This window comes from Pseudopipra pipra, chromosome 12 (assembly GCF_036250125.1).
Source record: "Pseudopipra pipra isolate bDixPip1 chromosome 12, bDixPip1.hap1, whole genome shotgun sequence".
Classification (NCBI taxonomy): domain Eukaryota; kingdom Metazoa; phylum Chordata; class Aves; order Passeriformes; family Pipridae; genus Pseudopipra; species Pseudopipra pipra.
In genome coordinates this window covers 1,129,813-1,138,398 of record NC_087560.1, presented here as the reverse complement: position 1 = coordinate 1,138,398, position 8,586 = coordinate 1,129,813, and the positions used below count along the sequence as shown (strand labels likewise).

At 44.4% G+C, this 8,586-nt stretch overlaps 2 long non-coding RNA genes across 4 annotated transcripts; one reads left to right on the top strand and one right to left on the bottom strand.

Moving 5' to 3' along the window:
* Nucleotides 1-549: 549 nt before the first annotated feature.
* On the top strand, nt 550-4,003 carry LOC135420649 (uncharacterized). The gene is made up of 2 exons (XR_010433649.1): nt 550-727; nt 3,776-4,003. It is a non-coding gene; the product is annotated as an uncharacterized LOC135420649 (long non-coding RNA).
* A 151-nt stretch (nt 4,004-4,154) lies between these two features.
* LOC135420648 (uncharacterized) lies at nt 4,155-8,172 on the bottom strand. Of its 3 annotated transcripts, none has more exons than XR_010433648.1 (3): nt 8,043-8,172; nt 6,915-7,107; nt 4,155-5,926 (listed from the first exon to the last, which is right to left on the bottom strand). It is a non-coding gene; the product is annotated as an uncharacterized LOC135420648 (long non-coding RNA). The 3 variants fall into 3 exon arrangements; XR_010433647.1 differs by lacking the exon at nt 4,155-5,926 and adding an exon at nt 5,997-6,092; XR_010433646.1 differs by lacking the exon at nt 4,155-5,926 and having other exon boundaries at nt 6,188-7,107.
* Nucleotides 8,173-8,586: the final 414 nt, after the last annotated feature.

Genomic DNA, 8,586 nt, shown 5'->3' with positions numbered 1-8,586 from the left:
GTCTCACTACCCCCAGTTTCAGAACTTCAGTTCTTTAATTTTACCCACACCCTGCATGTTTAACCCCAGGATCTCAAAGTTTCTGTGTTTACCTGTGATGACGTTTGGAGTTTGGAGGGAGGTGGGGTGGTTTCTTGAGGTTTATGTTTGTTTGATTTTTGCTCAGCAGCTCTCCTGGTACTTTCTGAGAATCTTGCCAGACTGGTAGGGTATGACCAAGCCCAAAGGACACTTACAGAGTACACAAGGGAAGTTCACCCAAAAACAGTAAACAGTGATAAACAATTAAGTTTATCCCCTTGGAACTGCTCACTTGTCTTCTCAAACTTCATAGACCTTTTCTAGAAATTCTTCATCTATTCCTGAATCTCAGTAATTTTTAACATGCTACTACTTCAAACAAAACTGCCACTGAAGTCTGCTAGGACAGATCAGGCACAAAAAGAAGTTTTGGTTTAAACCAAACAATTTTAAGTGATGCCATATGATGCCAGAACAAATGAACCATTACACCAATGTCCCTGCTTATTAAAAACAAAACAAACTTTTCTTAGAAAATGGAAGTGCCTGAGGACCCTGAGCAGTCAGGAGTAAACCTTTAATCCTGGGAGAAACGCGGGCTGGGTTCAGTCACGGGGCAGAGCAGAAGGGCTGCTCAGGACCAGGCACCTCAAACCAAAGCACTTGGGGCACAGAGGGCCATGGCCAAGCACCCCAGTGAGCTCAGGTGAGTGCCAGTGGGCTTGCTTGCTTTTATTTGAACCAGTCTAAATGCCAGACTCCTCAGACTGTCAGGTTTGTTCAGACCCAATGCTTGTTGATCCGGGAATTCATCCTGAGGTGACTGGTTTGTTAATCCATTTCTAGCCTCCTTTTCCCCACTAGTCTGCCTACTGGAGGTTGATTCCCTGATTTCCACTACTTGGATTGATCATTTGGCTTCTTTTTCACTTAAAGCTATGAAATCAAGTTTGAGGGGGTTTGGGTGTTGGTTTGGTTTTGGTTTTGTCTTTGGTTTGGTTTTGGTTGGTTGGTTTTTTGTGGCAGACTGTCTGTTACAATCCATGGAGCTTCAGCAACCATTAGCTACTGAGTGCCAGAGATAAGGCCTGATGAAGGCAAAAAGTGGTTTTTAATAGAGTCAGGGTTACCAACACTCGCCCTTAGAATCCAGCAATGGAAAAAGAGCTTTGTTATTCTCTGTGGTTCGCAGTCGAGGTGTGAGGGAGGGAGCTCTCTGCTCACTTAAGGAGATATTACACAAAACATTAAACTCAATGAGGGTATCTGTCAAAATCTAAGAGACTTCATCTCTGCTGTTCCCTACCTTCCATTATGGATTAATTTGACACTAATTGCAAAAATGATTTAATTTAGCTAATCTTCAGAAAATACTGTTTGAAAATTAAAATTAATGGCTAGGATAAAATCTATGCATTCTACCTGAATAAAATCTTGGACATGAAGGGCCAGGGACTGATACAGAAAGCTTAGATAGGAATTACCTCAAAAAATTGCATTTAATACATAATGCAATAGACAACCAAAAATTAATTTGAAGAAGAAAATGACAGGTACCAGTGGAGGAAATGCCAAAGAAATCATTTCCTGATGGAGAGGGATGGAAAAAAACCCCAAATGTGAAGCATTTTAGCTCTAAAAAGAACTTTGGGACTACATTTTTTTAGATCCAAAAAACCTCAAGAAATTACACATTTTTTAATTACACAGTTTTAGTTATCCAAGTATTTATCAATTATCCACTGGACAAACGAGAGACCGTGATTTTTGGAAGTAGTTTTGTAGTTCAAAAGTCAAATTTGTACTAGCAAACTAATCACAGCTTTGTGATGTTCTTCCAAGTTCCTATTTCTGATAAAGGCACTGTGTAACATGATAGATTTTCATCTGTAGCAGATGGTACAAGTCCCTGAAGAATCGTACAGCAGCTGTTCCCAGGCAGAACACAACACACCCCGAGCACACTTCTCTCTGCTCCCCCTGCACCCAGCCCAGCAGGGCTGCAGTGCCCCCGGCTCGGGGCACTCGGGGCAGCACAGCCGTGTGCCAGAGGCTCTGGCCAGCAGAGCTGGGAGAGGTGCCAGCTCCAGGGCTGCACACCTCGTGCTCTTCCCACCAATGTCTTCCTTTGCATTCCTTTCCCTTCTTAAGTTTGGCACAGACAGTCTGCCTCGTCCGGGAGGTTGAGCAGTAATGTCTGAGCACACAAAGAGCACGGCTTCGCTTTTCCTTGGCTTTGCACTGAACAAAAGGGTGACAATTCAGCACCTTCCCAGTGCCCAGCCTGGCTGTGCAGCGCAGCGGGAACCCTGCCTGGCCCAGCACAGCCCCAGTGCCCGTTCCCTGTGTGCTCACCCCAAGTAATTAGCAACGCGCAGCTTGCAAGGCAGAGCAGGCTCGGTCCTAACACGCGGGTAATTAAGACATTACAGTTGGCTATTTGCTAGGCTGACTCAGGGGAGTGGTAATAGGATACGGAGTCTTTCACCTAAGTTCAGCCATTCTTGCCCCCAGATTCCCAGGTAGTGATCAGTAATTCCTCATTAACCCTGACACAAGCTGAATCTGACTCTACTCAGGCACGTTGGATGAGTTCTGAGCACATGTCTGCCAACAAGGACATTATCAGTCAGTGTCTCTGATAATTACATTTCAAAGTGAAGAACCCCACTGCTGTGAGTGAGCAGCAGAAGCTGATGTCTCCCTGTGGCATTATTTTAACTCCTCTGTTGTTGTTGTTGTTCTCTCCAAACTCAACAAGCTATCATAAGCTGTCACAATAGCAGCAGATACAGATATAGGTTTTGATGACTACAAATTGACCACTGTTCTTAGATTCCCCTGCAAACAACTAATAGGAATACAACCATAAACATTAGACAAACATTTTTTAAACAATAGAAAATCCAACACCTAAATTATAATGAAACTCCAAGAGGCCCCTGATTTCATGATCCTACCTGCACTGCCAAGAACATAAAGAATTGTTGGCCCTTGACATCATTCCCTTGCCAAAGGGCAATTACCTCCTCTGTATGCATTGCCTTAATCATGTCAAGTTGTGTCCCATAAATTTGCATGTCTCCCAAGGAAGCACAGTGCATTGCCAGCAGCCTGAGAGGCCACATCAAAACAATTTCCTGGTGTGTGTTTACATCGGCTTTGGCTCCTGAGCTGCTTTAGCTGCAGTTGCTCCTCAAAACAGCACAAATTCCCTCTCTCCAAACTGTAGTGCATTGGGGACAGAAGGTGGAATAAGCAGATATGGATGGGTACGTTGTCCTTATCAGAACTGGGCTATACTTTCTAGATTAATGAACTGCAAATCAACTACACAAATGAAACCACACGCTGGATATAAACACAGTCCTCTGAGAGGGGCTTGTTGTCACAGGCAGAGAGGGAGGGAGGGAGTGTACACACAGATGTGTGACGGGGGTGTAATGAATGCCAGCTTCCCTCCTGCCTCTCTGGGATACACGGGGATGACAAACTCTCTGAGGAACAATTCCTTTGACTGGTTCGTTGAGGAAAGGAAACTTGTCATGCTGCCAAGAATAAAACTGCTTCTGGGCTTAGTTCTGAATTTTATAAAGTGAATAAGTGAAAAATGTATACACATTCACTTCAGACCCAAGTCATGAATAATTAAAAGAATATATAATTGTACCCAGTTTTCCCCTCAAGCTCAACCAGCAAAGATATCTTCTGTCCATGTAACAGGGTGCTTCATGTGTTTTGTGTTTTTTTTCAGAACCTGTTAGAAGTGAGCTGAACCAAGTATCACTGAATGCATCCTGCACCAAGCATGAATAACAGCCTGACCATCAGAGCACACAGAAACACAAACTGAGAACCCAACTGTTTCCTATGAGGGAAGCTGCAGATTTTTTGATTATGCACAAATATTTCCTAGTGTGATTCATCCACCCTTGATATTGGATTAAGACCACAATATGATAAAAATAATATTATTAACACAGCATTATTGTAGACATTAATCTGATACTGCAAATGGCAAAGATCAGACCTTTTTTACAAGGCACAGAAAGATAAGAATGTTTACCATGTCAAAATAACCTCAGAAAACAAAAGTTATCTGTGCCTATGTGTAACTGTCTCCTTTTTCTGAGACAGGCAGACCTGCCAGTACAAATTAAGGACTGTGAGTTAACAGTACACAACCACACAATTGTCTGCAGTGCTATTGGTGTACTGGGATTGTCTCACAGTCCTTATCTGGAAAAGGCAGATTCAAGAGATCTCCTGTTTCTGTTATTTTTCCACATTATTCCCACAGTTAATAGGTCCCTCAGTTTTCAGCCAAAGTGAAATTAATATCCACTTTTCTTGAGGGCATAGAAATTTGCAAATATGGTATTAATAGCAATGCATTTAGTACCTTTCATTTGCAGATACAGAAATCTTATTTAAAGAGTAATGAAGAACATCAGTAGATTCTATAAACTAAATAATCATAACACGTCCCCCCACCAATACGGATAGAAGGATTCTCATGGCTGGCTCTTGCTTTCACTCGTACCAGTATGGCTGTTTGTAGCCAACAAACTGTTCCCTGCTAGAGAAAAATATATAAATGCTCCTGAAATCATACCCACAGGGGAGGAACAGGTTCTCATTTGTGTGTAGGTAACAGCTCTGCCCCTGAAATGGCCAAGGTCTGGGCCTTGGTTTGACTCAGAAAGATGTGCATTCTCTGTATTTGTTGTACTTTTCCAGCTGAATTCCAAACAGAAGTTCTTCACTGAGACCTGGCTTAGACCTTGGCTTCTTTTCAACAGCCAGGGATTTGTTCAGAGATAGAAAAAGACAAAACATGGGGGTGGGGGTGTCAGGAGACGTGAAGTGCAAGTCTGCTGAAGAACTAGTCCACTGCAGCATCGTGGGGTGGATCTGAAGTAGCTCACGGCGAGTTGGGAGAGGGGTCACAGGGACACAGAAAGACTGTGGGGAGGGTCACTATAGGATCAATAATCCCTCATGATATACCAAGACCATGAAACCCAGCTACTGCAGTGGGACAGCTGATTCCAATAGAATGGCTTTCCAGAGGTGGTGATAGGAATAGCAGAAGTGAAGCAAAATATTACACACTTCCTGCCCACAGATCTGAAAGCTGCTGCTCCATGATGTGCTGATCTTGTAATTTTGTATCACAGGTGTCTAAGACAGGAGCCAAATTATTTGGATGGGCTACAAAACCACAGCCCAAAGCCCTTACCATCCAAAAAGGGCAAAATAAAGTTGGGGAAAAAAAATCCCACAACAATATTTGAACTTCTTGCATAGGGAAAATAGCAAGAAGGAATTCTGTACAAATGCAGTCTCTACATGCAACCCCACAGAGACAGACATTCAAATTAATGTTTTCAAATTCCAACATTTCTGAGCTGTTGCTTGAACCACTTGAGAGGGGGGCACTTTTCATCTAGGTGGTGGGGTTTTTTTAGGCTACTAGAAAATATTTTTCTAATATGTAAAATGTGAAAGGACTATTAAAAAGATGGATGTTTTGTATTCTGTTGCTTTTGATGACTAATTTCTATTTAAAGGTTAATTGTGAAATATGTGATGCCCCAAAATCGTGTAACAGTTTATTCCTTCCATGTACAGGACAAATTCATGCAATAGAGCATTATTCCTTCAAGCCTGTTCTCTTTGGTAAAGCTTTCGAGTCAGAAAATGCTTATATTTGCAATTGTCTGATGTTTAGAAATAGAATTATTCAACATTCCCTCGTAGTTGGCTCTGACCTCTTGTTTGCGTGTGCTCTCGGTTCCATTTCGCACTCGATGGATTCCCAGCTATGTTGTGCCACCCCGTGTCAGAGATGGCGAATTGCACAATTTGCTGAGCATTGTGGCACGAGCTGGGCGTTGGAGTCCTGCAGACGACATTTGTGCATTTAAACACAGTTTTATCAGCAACTGAAGCACATTTAGAAAAGCATTAGAAGTATTTAATATGACATTTAATTTTTCTTAAATTGTTAATTTACTGGAAAACTTTCAACCTCTTGACTTAGTAAGTCATGGTGGTCCAATACTGCTCTGTTGAAAGACAAGGAAAATTACCTGTTGGGTAATAAAATTATTCTAGACAAGGAAAATTATCTGTTGGGTAATAAAATTATTCTCTACAGAAATTAATCTCATTTTATACTTTATCTATACCAGAAAAGAACAGTACTGATTCAAAACCTGTACTGACAACTGGCAAACTTACGTTTGCTGATAAAACAAGGGGTGTTCCGGTAAGTTTTGATCCTTGTTAACCGAGTGGCCCCTAGAAGGGAACTTTTCTTCTCTGAGGTGCAATGTGCCCCTCTAGGAATCACAGACACCCTCAATCTTTACAGCTCAGCCAGACCCAGCTCATTCTGGAATAGTTCCAGCTGTCACAGATCCTCTGACAACAGGTTGAGCTCTTTTGCCATTCAGTCCTCAGTATCTGGGCAAGTACCTCACAAACTGATCACAAAAGCCTCATAACCACACCTTCGCTATTAAAAGCTGGCTGCTACAGACACAGGAAGTTCCAAAGTGGGAACACTGGTCAGGGGTTTGGTGTGCAGCTGGGAGCAGCCGGAAAAAAATCACATCCTTTAGCATGGAGCGTTTGGCCATCTTCTTGCATCCTTACCTCCACAAACAAACACCAGTGACAAACAAAGGTGGTAGGATACATTTTTTCCTTTTTGTTGCTTTACTGTATTTCTCCCTACCAGTGGTTACATACTCTTTCTTTATACTTAAGCAGCTCTTGCTTTACATTTGTAACTTCTATATGATAATGTATACAGGCCTCAGGCCATTTGCTGTGCATGATACTAGTTCTTTCTGAATATAGTTTCAATGCTCTAATTAATTTACCTTAATAATTGTGCTTTTTTTCCTGTTATTTGTAGATTTTATCTTTGCTGTTTGGTGGTGCCTGTGCTTTCTTTTCTTCTTTAGTGTTATTTTTCTTATGTTTTCCATGCTTTTTCTGCACCTTTATGCCACTTCTTAATTGTTTCCACACTTCTTCACATCTGTCACATTCATTCCAAGTTCCTTCAGCACCCTAAAATAAAAAAAAATTGTTATTGTTATTGCAGCTATCAGGCAGTAGGTCAGCTGTGATTAAATCAGTAGCTGTCTGTATATTATAACGGTATGTTAGTGGTAGGTTCTAAACCTTAGCAAATCCTTACTTCCATCCTTATCTCCTCCATAACGGTAAGTAACTACCATTAGCATTCTGAGGTATGTGAAAAACATTTTAAAAAATAGATTTGTGTAATGTCCTGAGCTTCTACTGTGCATATGTGATGAACAAGGTCTGTATTTTGGATGCCATATTTATACAGCTTAAGTTGTAGTGGCAAATGACATGGAAATTCAGGGCCTTTGCTCCATAGCTCTGTAAGCAGTGCCTCGCTGGTTTGTAATACTGACATTATCTATCCAGTACCTGAAGGGAACTTACGGGAAAGATGGGGCAAGACTAGCCACAAGAGCATTTAGTGACAGGACAAGGGGGAATGGGTTCAAACTGAGAATAGGTTTAGATTACATACCAGGAAAAAATTCTCCCCTGTGAGGGTGGGGAGGCCCTGGCACAGGTTGCCCAGAGAAGCTGTGGCTGCCCCTGGATCCCTGGAAGTGTCCAAGGCCAGGTTGGACAGGGCTTGGAACAACCTGGGCTAGTGGAAGGTTCCCTGCCCATGGCAGGGGGTGGCACTGGATGATCTTCAGGGTCCCCTTCCACCCCAAACCATTCTGTGAGTCTCGTGGAGAAGGTTCCACTCCTGCTTCTGACACTGCTCTCGCACGTCCCCCACTGAAGTACAGGCACAGCACTGTAACACACGGAGCTCAGTAAAGGGACTGGGCCTATTTCCCGTTCTGTATCCCGGGCTCGGTCTCTCAGGTAACACCCCTATGACAAGCGGCCGGGCGGGCAGCGGGCAGGGCGGCGCCGATGCCCAGGGACAGCAGCTAATTAGGGTTAATCACCTCCGGCCGAGGGCTGCCCGGGGCGGGGCCCGCCCGCGCCGCGATCCCGCGGAGGGCAGCGCCTCGGCCCCGGGGTCGGGGGGGCGAGAGCAATCCCTGGGCCGTCCTGAGCCCTGGGGGGAGCCATCCCTGAGCCATGGGGGGAGCCATCCCTGAGCCATCCCTGAGCCATCCCTGAGCCATCCCTGAGCCATCCCTGAGCCATTCCTGAGCCGTCCCTGAGCCATGGGGGGCTGGCCGGGGGCACTTGGTGCGTTCAGCCTGGAGGAGGCTGAGGGCAGACCTCGCCGCGGTCTGCAACATCCTCGTGAGGGGCAGAGGAGGGGCAGGCGCTGATCTCTGTTCTGTGGGGACCAGGGACAGGATCCAGGGAATGGCCTGGAGCTGTGTCAGGGGAGGTTTGGGCTGGATCTCAGGAAAAGGTTCTTTCCCCAGAGGGTGGTCAGGCACTGAGCGGGCTCCCCAGGGCAGTGGGCACACCACCAAGGCTGCCAGAGCTTCGGGAGGGTTTGGACAACGCTCTCAGGTACAGGGTAGGGTTGTC